Genomic DNA, 12,976 nt, shown 5'->3' on the forward strand with positions numbered 1-12,976 from the left:
GTTTTGTGGGACCCAAATGTTGCTTCCTACTGTTCCTCATTTAGAGCTATTTTCCTACTTTTACCAAATGGAGAGCAGTATTGAAAATTTGCAGAAGGGAAAATCATGAAAATTGGTGGTTCTTCACCCCCCCCCCACTTTGGTATTTCTTAGTTATCTAATCAAAGGAATTCTTTTTTTTCCCTCCTGTGGCATGCAATTATCAAAAAATAGGGTGGGGAGGACTTTTTGCCTGTTTCAGATACTGTCAGGTTGCAAAGTGTTAGGCATAATTTTTAAGACCCTGACAGCAAATCCAAAAACTATTTCATTTTTACCTTCTTTATTTTTAAATTCAATGGGTTGATGAATTTACACTCCACAGGTCATGACACTGATGTCATTGTCTTTGGAAGTGCCTTCCTTTAGTGTTTATTTTTTAAACACCCTCTATATTCTTTGTATCTATTCTCATGCCCCCAGTTCCCCACAGGAAGTAACATGAGAAGAAAAGATAAACATTTGATCCCAGAAGCTTCCAAGCATCCTTAAAAGGTGAAGGGGAAAATAAAAGGAGACAGAGGGAGGTGAATTATACAGAGAGGAAAAATATAATTATTGAGTTAATCAGGTCTCCATTAGGAAAAACAGCTTTGATATATAACTACCACTTAAAATTTATCTACAAACTCTAGCAGTCATCTTCAATCAATCTCTTCTAGCTCTCACATACTCTTCAGGAGCGATGCTGCTGCAATGTGCCCCTTCATCCACTCAGTCAGCCCTCTAGTGGCATCCTCTTGGTCCAGAACACCATCGCGTCTGACCTGGACCAGAACAGAAGTCCCCTTTCTCATCTCTGCTCACACACAAATATATTTCTGCCACACTGGCTTTTTCCCTCCATCAACTCTTTCCTCCACCTAGAAAACCTTCTTCCTAATTTCACTTCTTTTTTTTTAAAGATTTTATTTATTTATTCATGAGAGATACAGAAAGAGAGACAGAGGCAGAGACACAGGCAGAGGGAGAAGCAGGCCCCACGCACGGAGCCCGACGTGGCACTCAATCCCCTGTCTCTAGGATCACGCCCTGGGCCAAAGGCAGGCACCAAACCGCTGAGCCACCTAGGCATCCCTAATTTCACTTCTTCCACTTTTCTACATCATTCTGCTTTCATGTCATGATCTCATGAAAGATGATTTCTATGATCATCCTATGAAAAATAACCCTCCTCTACCCCAAGTCATTCTGCATTTTATCACTTGGTTTATTTTCTTTTTATTGCTAATTGCTATTTAAAATCTTTATGTTTGTCTATTTGTTTATTTGATATCCACCCCCCCCTTCCTTAATTCCAAATAGAAGGTAAATTCCATGAAAGATATGGATAGTGTCCTTCTCCAAGCTATCTCCCAACACTTGGAACAGGAATCTCCCTGGGGGCAATTGATGAATGCTTCCTAAATGGGTGAAAGCACCGGCATGTTATAGGGTGACATCCATCCATCCTAAGAACAGATATACCATATTCTGTCCAAGGTTGCATGGATAAGAAATGGCATATCCAGAACTAATACCACTTAATTTGGAGTCATTTGTTCAGACTCCAAAGTCCTTGGCCTTTTTACTGAGCCTGTAATTTATAAAGGTTACTTCCCATGGGGTAGGTGTTTCCATCCCTGTTTTTATAAGTAAGGAAGCTCAGGCTCAGGACAATCAATCCTTTTGCCCCGGATCACAGAGAATTTGAATCATATTTTCTCTAGCATAATCTTATACTTTTTCTATACAGCATGCCACCTCACCTCTCAAATCATCATACTAACCTTAAGGTATTACAGTAGAAGTTTTAAAGAACAAAAGATGTTAAAGATAAGCATATCATTTTTTTTATATCAGGCATTAAACTCTGCAGTATAAATGCACATGACTGACCCTTCTAAGAACAAAGTCTTTAACTTACCACCATCTCTGTACAAAGCACATGGTACCGTATAGACTCTGTAGGGACAGTCCATATTTGCAGAGCAGCAAGTCTAGTCATCTGGGGGAGTAGCCACGCACATTTAGGCTTTGCAATAAAATCAGCTTCAATTATAATTTTGTGGCAAAAAAATACTGCTACTGGCCCCCAAATACATGCTTTTCTCATCTTCTTGGGTACATGGCTGGAAGGTTGACCTCATTTCTAGGTTCCATCTCATTATGTGTGCCCATAAGACTAAATTCCAGACAATGGAGTGTGGAAGAAAGTAATAAGCTCTTCCTCAAAGACTGGCTCAGGAAAATCTTTCACAAAAGCTTCTCAGAGCTCTTTTTCCTCCTGACTGCTTGAAATGGAGATCACTCTAAAGTCACCCCGGAAGCTTCCATAAGTTTCTGTTTTCCTGAAAAACTGGATGGAGTAGGACATCCTACCAGCCTGTTCACTGGAATAATACTGTTGATTGAGAAGGAAGAGAACTCTCAAATCTGTTCTAGTACAGTTTCTACAGTGGATTGGCTCATATAATATTGCCACATGGAAAAATGATTCAAATCAGGCTGGGACGACGAGTCCTGGTATATGAGTCCCCCTCCCCCTGCATGCTCATGGTTTGTGTCCTGAGCTAGGGCACCAGCTCTGCAAGGATGGCTGAACAGTCACACAGCAGCAGGGAGCTCTTCCATTCACTCCATGATTGCCCTATATTTGGTCACTTGCTCTACGCCTCAGACATCAGATGGTCTCTTCAGTCTTTGTCTCCATAATTATTCCTTGACTCTTCTGCCATTATTCTCCCACTTTTTCAAAAGTACATCCCAAAGTGTTTTCTTACTTACCAGAAGTTTAACGTGTCTTTTTTGTAAAGACACTTATTTTTTTAGAACAGTTTTAGATTCAGAGCAAAAGTGAGTGGAAAGTACTGAGATCTTATATATCCCTGACCCCACCCCCTACCACCACTTACACAGACTCCACTATCAATATCTCCCTCAGATTCGTACTCTCGTCACCATTGATGAACATACAATGATACATCATTATCATTCCAAAGTCCACAATTTACCTAAGGGTTCACTCTTGCCATTCTGTCGTTTTTGACAAAAGTGTGATGACATGTATCCACTATGGTGGTATCCTCCAGAAGAGCTGAAAAAATCCTTGTCTTCCACCTGTTCATCTCTCCCTCCTCCCTTCTGGAAAACTTCCACTGTTTCCATTGATTTGCCTTTTCAGGATGTCACATAGTTAGAAATACGTCTTTCTTAATATACTAATATTTTTCTTGTTGTCTTTACTCTTCTTAAATAGAACTTAAATAGAACTTTAGAATTACCAAGCTCCATAGGTTTCAAAGGGTATTCCCCAACTCCATTTTTCCTAGAAGTGCTATTATTTTTATTGTGCAATTTTGTAGAATGGATGATCTTTTAAGAATGGATATATTTGTTTTTTCAGGACCTTAAGTGAGCTAGAGCCCTTATAAATTAGGGGTCTCTGGCGTTATAAGAGTTAGCATACCGTAGTTTAGATAGATCATTCACTAAAGTCACTTTTGCCCAAAGGAGTAGGGCATTTAGAAACAGTACCATTGGCAGTAATGTAGCACAGTAGTTGTGTGGCCTTAAGAAAGTATCTAAATCTTAATCACCTTATCCGTCAAACAGGTGTTAGAGGTTGTTGTGAGTTTCAACCCAACAAGTTGTGGGATGGCCTCAGCTCAGGACAGTCTCACATAGTCACATGAATGTTTAAATTGCAAGTTTTATCATTGGCTTTGTTATCAGACATACAATTCTGCCACTTACTGTCTGTACAATCTCAGGAAGGTCTTTTAACCTTGTAAGGCAATTGTTTCTTCATCTATAAAGTCTGTAACATGGAATGAATACCTTGACTTGCTAATGTATGTATGCAAAACTAGTAACACATAAGGCAGAAAAAATGACATTCAAATGCTTTCCCAGGAACAGCAGCCACATTTCAGCGCTTTTCAAGTCATATCTTATAGGTGATTGCTGTCCTTGCATACATATCAGAATAGTTCCAGGGGCCACCGGTGTAAGAAAGGAATATGCCTGTAATCAGCACATACACAAAGCTTAGGAAAGAGAAAATTTCCAACTACAGCTCTCTCCCTTAATTCACCCAGGGACATATTCACAGCAGGAACTCTAGGTCGGTAAACAGTTTATTAAAATTCTTTCTGAGTTTCATTGTATTCAATTTAAAGAGGAGAGATAAGACAAATGAAATCCATCAAAATAAATCCCAGAATTTGAGAATTAAGCAATCAAAAGGAATAAAGAAACTGGAAAAAATAATGTGTGAATATTTATCAGTTATTGGGCTGCAAAGAGACTTTTTGAATATAATATTGTAGAATGGAACCATAAAATAAAAACAAGGCATCCTAATTTTTTTAATGTTTCAAGACTTTATTTAAATTCTAGTTAGTTAATACATATTATATTAGTTTAGGGAGTAGGATTCAGTGATTCATCACTTACACAATACCCAGTGCTCATCATAAGTGCCTCCTTCATGCCCATCACCCCTCCAGCCCATGCCCCATCCCCTCACCTCCAGTAACTCCCAGTTCATTCTCTATCATTGTCTGTTTTATGGTTTGCCTCCATCTTTTTCTTTCCCCTTTGTTCATCTGTTTTGTTCCTTAAATTCCACATTGAGTAAAATCATATGGTATTTGTCTTTCTCTGACTGACTTATTTCCTATAGCATTATGCACTCTAGCTCTGTCCATGTCACTGGAAATAGCAAGATTTCATTCTTTTTGATGGCTTAGTAACATTACACACACACACACACACACACACACACACACACACACACACACTGCATCTTCTTTATCCATTTACCAGTCAATGGACATCTAAACTCTTTCCATATATTGGCTATTGTTGATAATTCTGCTATAAATACCAAGGTGCATGTGCCTCTTAAATCAGTATCTTTATACCCTTTGGGTTAAATACCTAGTGTAATTGATGAGTATTAGGGTACTTCTTTTTTTAAATTTCTAAGAAGCATTTAAAAATTATAGATGCTCCATACTATTTTCCAGATTGGCTGCACTAGTTTGCATTCCCACCAACAGTGTAAGAGGGTTCCCCTTTCTCTGTATCCTCACAACATTTGTCTTTTCCTGACTTGTTAATTTTAGCCATTCTGACAGGTGTGAAGTAGTATCTCATTGTAGTTTTGATTTGTATTTCCCTGATGATGAGTGATGCTGAGTATCTGTTCATGGGTCTATTAGCCATCTCAATGTTTTCTTTGGAAAAATATCTATTCATATCTTCTGCCCATTTCTTAACTGGATTATTTCTTTTTGGGGGGTGTTAAGTTTGATAAGTTCTTGTTAGATTTTGGGTACTAAGCCTTTATCTGATATGTCATTTGTGCATATCTTCTCCTATGCCATAGTTTGCCTTTTAGTTTTGTTGACTGTTTCCTTTGCTGTGAAAAAGCTTCTTACCCTGATGAAATCCCAATAGTTCATTTTTGCTTTTGTTTCCCTTACCTTTGGAAACATGTGTAGCAAGAAGTTACTACATCTGAGGTCACAAAGGTTGCTGCCTGTGATCTCCACTAGGATTCTGATGGATTCCTATCACACACTTAGGTCTTTCATCCATTTTGGGGTTATTTTTTGTGTAGGTGTAAGAAAGTGATCCAGTTTCATTCTGCATGTGGCTGTCCAGTTTTCCCAGCACCATTTTCTAAAGAGATTTTCTTTGTTCCACTGGATATTCTTTCCTCCTTGTTGAAGATTAGTCAACCATAGAGTTGAGGGTCTATTTCTGTTTCTATATTCTGTTCCATTATGTATCTGTTTTTGTGTCAGCACCATACTGTCTTGATGATTACAGATTTTTAATACAGCTTGAAGTCCAGAATTGTGATGCTTCCAGGTTTGCTTTTCTTTTTCAAGATTGCTTTGGCCAATCTGGATCATTTGTGGTTCCATACAAATTTTAGGATTGCTGTTCTAGCTCTGGGAAAACTTCTGTTGGTATTTTGATAGGGATTGTATTAAATGTGTAGATTGCTTTGGGTAATATAGACATTTTAACATTTGTTCTTCTGATCCATGAGCATGGAATGTTTCCCAATTTTGTGGAGTCATCTTCAGTTTCTTTGTGTTTTATAGTTTTTGGAGCACAGATGGTTTACCTTTTTGGGTAGGTTTATTCCTAAGTATCTTATGGTTTTTGGTGCAATTGTAAATGGGATCAATTCCTTGACTTCTTCTATTTCTGCTGTTTCATTATTGGTGAACAGATTTCTGTTCATTGATTTCTGTATCCTGTGACTTTATTTGTGTATCAGTTTTAGCAATTTTTTGGTGGAGTCTATCAGGTTTTCTACATAGAGTATCATTTTGTCTGTGAAGAGTGAAAGTTTGACTTCTTTGCTATTTGCTAATTGGGATGATTTTTATTTGTTTTTGTTCTTATTGGTGAGGCTAGGATTTCCAGTAATATGTTAAATAACAGTAGTCAGACTAGACAATCTTCTTTTCCTGACTGTAGGAAAAGCTCTCAGTTTTGCCCCATTGAGGATGATATTAGCTATGGGTCTTTCGTACTTGGCCTTTATGATTTTCAGATATCCCTACTCTTCTATTTTTTTGAGAGTTTTTATCAAGAATGTATGGTGTAGGGATGCTCAGGTGGCTCAGTAGATTGAGTGGCCAACTCTCTGTTCTGCCTCAGGTCAGGATCTTGGGGTCATGAGATCAAGCCCAGCATTGGGTTCCATAATTGGTGGGAAGTCTGCTTGAGGATCCTCTTGCTGCCCATCCCCCTTCTCTCCCTCTTTTGCTCTCTAAAATAAGATAAAATCTTTTTAAAAAAGGAATGAATGCTGTACATTGTCAGATGCTTTTTCTACATCTATTGAGAAGATCATATGGTTCTTTTCTTTTATTTTATTAATGTGGTGTGCCACGTTGATTGATTTGCCAATATTGAATCACCCTTGCAGCCCTGGAATAAATCCGACTTGATGGTGGTTAATGATTCTTTTAAAGTAATGTTGGATTTGATTTGCTAGTATCTTGTTGAGAATTTTTATGTTCATCCATGTTCATCAGGGAGGAATGTTGGTCTATAATTCTCCTTTTTAGTGGAGTCTTTCTCTAGTTTTGGAATCAAGGTAATGTTGGTCTCATAGAATGAGTTTGGAGTATTCCTTCCATTTTTTGGGGGGGAGGGTGAACAGCTTGAGAAGAATAGGAATTAACTCTTCTTTAAATGTTTGGTAGAATCACCTGAGTGGCTCACTCAAACATCCAACTCTTCATTTTAGTTCAGGTCATGATCTCAGGGTCCTGGGATGGAACCTCCATGTCATCAGGCTCCCTGCTCAGCCATTTGGTCCTGGGATTTTGTTTGTTGAGAGATTTTTGATTACTGCTTTCATTTATTTGCTGGTTGTAGGTATGCTCAAATTTTCTATTTCTTCCTGGTTCAGTTTTGGTAGTTTATATTGTTGGTATATAATTTTGCATAATATTCTCTTATAATTGTATTTCTGTGGTATTTATTGTGATCTCTCTCATTCATGATTTTATTTACTCATTTATTCTCTCTATTTTTTTTATAAGTCTGGCTTAGGGTTTCATCAATTTTATTAATTCTTTTAAAGAATCAGCTCCTACATTAATTGTTATGTTCTACTGGGGTTTCTTTTGTTGTTTCTATATCATTTATTTCTGCTCTAATCTTTATTATTTCCCTCCCTCTGTTGGCTTTAGGCTCCATTTGCTTTTCTTTTTCTAGCTTCTTTAGCTGTGAGTTTAGGTTATGTATTTGAGATTTTTTTTGTTTCTGGAGGTGAGCCTGTATTGCTATATGCCTTCCTCTCATGACTGCTTTTGTTGCATCCCATAGGTTTTGGACTGTTGTATTTTTATTTTCATTTTCATTTGTTTCCATAATTTTTATTCCTTTTATAACTTCCTAGTTAACCCATTCATTCTTTAGTAGAATATTCTTTATCCTCTGTATACTTGTGATATTTCCAAATTTTTTCTTGTGGTTGACTTCAAGTTTCATAGCATCATGGTCTGAAAATATGCCTGGCAGAATCTCAGTCTTTCTATACTTGTTGAGGCTTGGTTTGTGAGTCAGGATGTGCTCTATTCTGGAGAATGCTCCTGTGTACTTGAAAAGAATGTGTATTTTGCTGCCTTAGGATGGAATACTCTGAAGTCCATCTGGTCCAGTGTGTCATTCAAAGTGTTTCCTTGTTGATTTTCTGCATAGGTAATATGTCCATTGCTGAAAGTGAGGTGTTAAAGTCCCCTACTATTATTGTATTATTATCAGTTGGTTTCTTTATGTTTGTTATTAATTGATTTATATATCTGGGTGCTCCCAAGTTGGGGGCATAAATATTTACAATTGTTAGATCTTGTTGGATAGACCCATTAATAATGATATAGTGACCTTCTTCATCTCTTGTTATGGTTTCTAGTGTAAAATCTAGTTTGCCTTGTATAAGTATGGATACTCTGGCTTTCTTTTGACATCTATTAGCATAATAAATGGTTTTCCATCCCATTCACTTTCAATCTGTAGGTGTCTTTATGTTTAAAATGAGTCTCTTATGGGCAGCATATAGATGGTTCTTGTTTTTGTTTTTTACCATTCTGATACCCTATGTCTTTTGATTGGAGCATTTAATCCATTTATATTCAGAGTGATTATTGATAGATATGAATTTAGTGCCATTGTATTATCTGTTAAGTCATTCTGGAGATTTTCTCTGTTCCTTTTTAGTCTTTGTTGCTTTTGGTCTTTCTTTCCCACTCAAATAGTCCCCTTTAATATTTCTTGCAAGGCTGACTTAGTGGTCACAAACTCCTTTAGTTTTGTTTGTCCGGGAAACTCTTCATCTCTTCTTCTATTCTGAATGACACAGCCTTGCTGTATAAAGTATTCTTGGCTGCATATTTTCCCCATTCAGCATAGTATATAGTGAGCAATGTAATGATGGATTCTACTGCATTGTTGTCTAAGTGTGCCTTAGAGGCAGAGGTAAACCCACAGGAGGCCTTGCAAATTTCAATTTTCAATTCCTCCCCCACAGAGCATGAAATGAAAATGAAAAAAAAAAATAAATGTTGTCAATTTGAATTTTCTAATATATTTGGTGGAAAAATATTACGTTTGAAAGTAAAGTAATACATTTATTGTGGGAGCCTGAAACACTCACCCCAACTCCATATTCACCACCTACATTTGCACACTTACACATAATTTGTTTAACTATTCCCAGGAATCTACTTCACTGTTTTAAATTTTTGTTATTATGTGTATGAGAATCACCTGTGGAGTTTTCTGAAAATACATGAAATATTCTAATTCAGGGATCTGCATGTTTTAATGAATATCTCAGATCATTCTGGCGCAAACAGTCATTACTATTCTGCCTTGAAAAACTGCTACTACTCTGCTATTCTTTCTAGTTAATTCCCTTCTAATGAGGCTTTCCCACTATTGTTTTCCACTGAGGAATATATTTTTTCCTTCAATTTTTAAAAACCATTCTCACATGTCTCACATGACTCTCTTAACTGCTCTTTTGCTTTTCTAATTCATACACTAGTCAATATGAAATATCTTCACATGGCTTCCAGAACACATATCTGCATCTTTTTCTTTCACATTTGTGGCCACTTCTCTGTAACCCTTACTGATCTCTACTTATCTCCCCAAGCTCTCCATGTTGATGCTCACAGGGCTCAGTCCTTGGATATTTTCTGTTTTCTATCAAAATCATTCCCAAATCTTATCCATTTCATGGCTTGTATACCCAACTATTCGACATCTCCACGTGGTGTTGAAAAAACACATCAACCTTGCCATGCCCCCACCTAAGATCTTGATAATCCTTCCAACCTGGTTCTCTTTCAGTGTCCTCCATCTTTCCAGTTGCCAAAATTCTGGAAATTATGTTTGACTCTTCCCTTTTTCTCATGCCCTGCATTCAATCCACTAGCAAATCCCACTGGTTCTCCTTAAAAACCTTTTTGTAATCTGAGCACTTTCTGCCACTCCCAACTTCTCCACACATCACCATTTCTCACTCATAAGAGTCAAAGCATCCTCATTGATCTTCTTCCTCTCATGCCTACCTCCCTTTCTGGGCCATTCTACACAGGTTGAATTAACTTGTTAAAATATAAGTCAGAACATATCGCTGCTCAAAACCCAAAGAGTTGTCATCTCAGAGTAAAAGCCAAGTTCTATAATATGCCCCCCAAAGCCCTACAAACCATCTGACCCCAAGGCCACTCCTTGTCCCTCAGCTCCCCCATTTGTTCCTTCTGTACCAGCCCCCTGGCCTCTGGACTGTTCAGGGAACATGGTGGCACACTCCTGCCACAGAGTGTTTGCAACTGCTGTTTCGTCTCTGGAATGTGCTTCCCTCAGATATGTGCATGCTTTGCTGTCTCACTTCCTTCAGCTTTTTACTTAAAAAGTCATTTTCTCAGAGAAACCTTTCCTGCCTAATCTGTCTACAATTTCAACACTCCCATCCCCTGCTCCAACCTTCCCAAACTCCTGACACTTAATCACCCCATTCCGGGCTTTATTTTCTCCTCTTTGCTCTTATTCTAACCTGGTATGTATTTTACCTCTACCACTATAGTTGACTGCAAGCTCTTTGAGTGTTTAGTTTGCTGTATCCCTAGCAACTAGAGCATTGCCAGACACATGGCAGGTATTCAATAAATATTGGTTGAATGACTTTAAGAACAAATGTTTAATTTCTTGGGCCCAGCGATCTATCCAATTTGCCTCTTATATTTCTCCAGTTCTCTCCTTTATATCTTCCAATATCTTTTTTCCCATATGTAAACAAATACCTTTATGTGACTCCTGAAAAAATGCTGTTTTCTACCCTAATATTGTTTGGACTGTTAACTTCTTTTACTATAAAATGGTAGCCTTTGGCTTCCATGTGACAAACACTAATACAATCAACTTCTAATATAATGCTATTTCTCCATTTTACAAATGAGGAAAGTATTCTTTGAGTTAGCAATTTGAGTACCTTTTGTGGAGATCATTCTTTGATCCTCTTCAGTCCACCCCTAAACCTGGGGTTTCTTTCATAAATCACACTCTGCCTTTTTATACCAAAGACATGTTATAGGTTTCATGTGCACCTGTCCCATCTTTGAAACACTAAGTCCTAATTAAGATGCTCTATTCTCCCACGATTTGCTTCATATACATCCAACTTTGTTCTTTCATATACCAGTTGTTTCTTAAAACTTGTTCTCTACCTGAACTTATCCTAAAGTGCTCCAGATAGAAGGAAGATTTGATGTATGTAGTTTTATGTTTGTCATTTGTCTCCAAGAATCTCTCCCTTTTTCTCTCATCCTATAAGATCTGTTTCCCCAGGTCTTTCAACAACTAAACCTCAAATTGCAACTCCACTTTTAAAATGTGTCATGCAAGGCAGTATTAGTAGTGATAGCCAATGTCAGCAGAAAATTTGGGTAACTCATTATTTGAAAATGGAATTACTGGCTTGTCAGTCTGGCACAGAATTTTGTGCAGTGAAGAAGTACCAACATATGTGCCAATTATCTCCCTTCAAATTTATGTTGCTTAGATGCATCCATAGGGATGATACAACAAAGATGAAATTTTAAGGCAGTGCAGATCTTGGAGGACAATGACATCTGTATCACTATTAGGATGTCTTTATCCTACTTTTAATTCTAAAGACTAAAGATAAGCTATTTGACATTAATGGAGAAAAAAAAACTGCGAGAAAAAGTGAAAAATATCAGGATAATTAAATATTTTACAAGTCCACTTTGTTCTTCTTGCTGAGATTAACTTAATTCAGACACGCCTCATGAACACAGTAGCACCTCCAGAGAGGTGAATATTTTAATGCTCATGGTTCTCAAAATAAACGTCCTTCTTCCTTTATAATTCACCAACAGCCTGATGAGGTTACATTCTGTAAATCCCTATTTTCTTTAGAGTGATCTTGAACTTATCAATGTTCTCTCTGCATTTTTATTAGAAAAGTAGGGAGGGCAAAAGACTAGATTATGATGGCACTTATATTTAATTCATTACCTTTTCTAGAGATGATGACAGATTTTATAGTTATATTGCATTGAAGCATAACTCTCTTAATATATGGTAGGGTTTTCATTTTTAATAACTCCCTGCTAAAAGAAAAAGGTTACAGTTGCTGATTTATAAAAGAGGAAAAATACATACAATAAATAAAATAGAAAGTATGTATTTTTGAGATCATAACTTTCTAACTGTTGAATTTCAAATCTACTGATGTGTAACACACCGAGCAGTCAGTGAGGAGGAAGAAAGACCAAATGAAAAATCTGGAATGCAGCTTCAGTCTGTTAATGCTTCTGTGTAGACAAAAATCTCATCACAGGTTTTAGAAAGGAAACTCATACATCAGATTTTCAGCCAAGAGCTTATCAGATAATGGCAGATTCCTATGGCAGTAATTCTTTAGCACGTTTTTTGTTAACTGTATTGTTTTCCCCATCATCCCTATCATGTGTCAACCAACATACCAGGAAGAAAGCCAGTTGGCCTGCAAATAGTTTATGCCAAGTGTGGTCACTGCAGCCACATACAGAGATCTTTCAATTCCATCAATTCTCTACCACTTGCTAAAATGGTCAGTCTGAATGCACATGTCTATCTCAAAATAAAAACTACTAAGAAATTATTGAATTATTCTGAGAAATTTGATGGCAAGATGGATATTTTAAAGTTCTAGCATCCTTTGGATAATTAAATACAGTTAAACATTCCTAAGATAAAGTCTTAAGATATGTCATTGTTTTGTGTACCCTTGGAAAAGAAAAAAAAAAAAAGCTGTCAATTAAGCTCCTAATTAAACTAATCAGTGCTTTGTTCTCTTTAGAAACGTTATACTTATTCAAAGAACTCTAATACATAATTTTCATAT

The sequence above is a fragment of the Canis lupus genome, chromosome 5, assembly GCF_003254725.2.
Source record: "Canis lupus dingo isolate Sandy chromosome 5, ASM325472v2, whole genome shotgun sequence".
Lineage (NCBI taxonomy): Eukaryota > Metazoa > Chordata > Mammalia > Carnivora > Canidae > Canis > Canis lupus.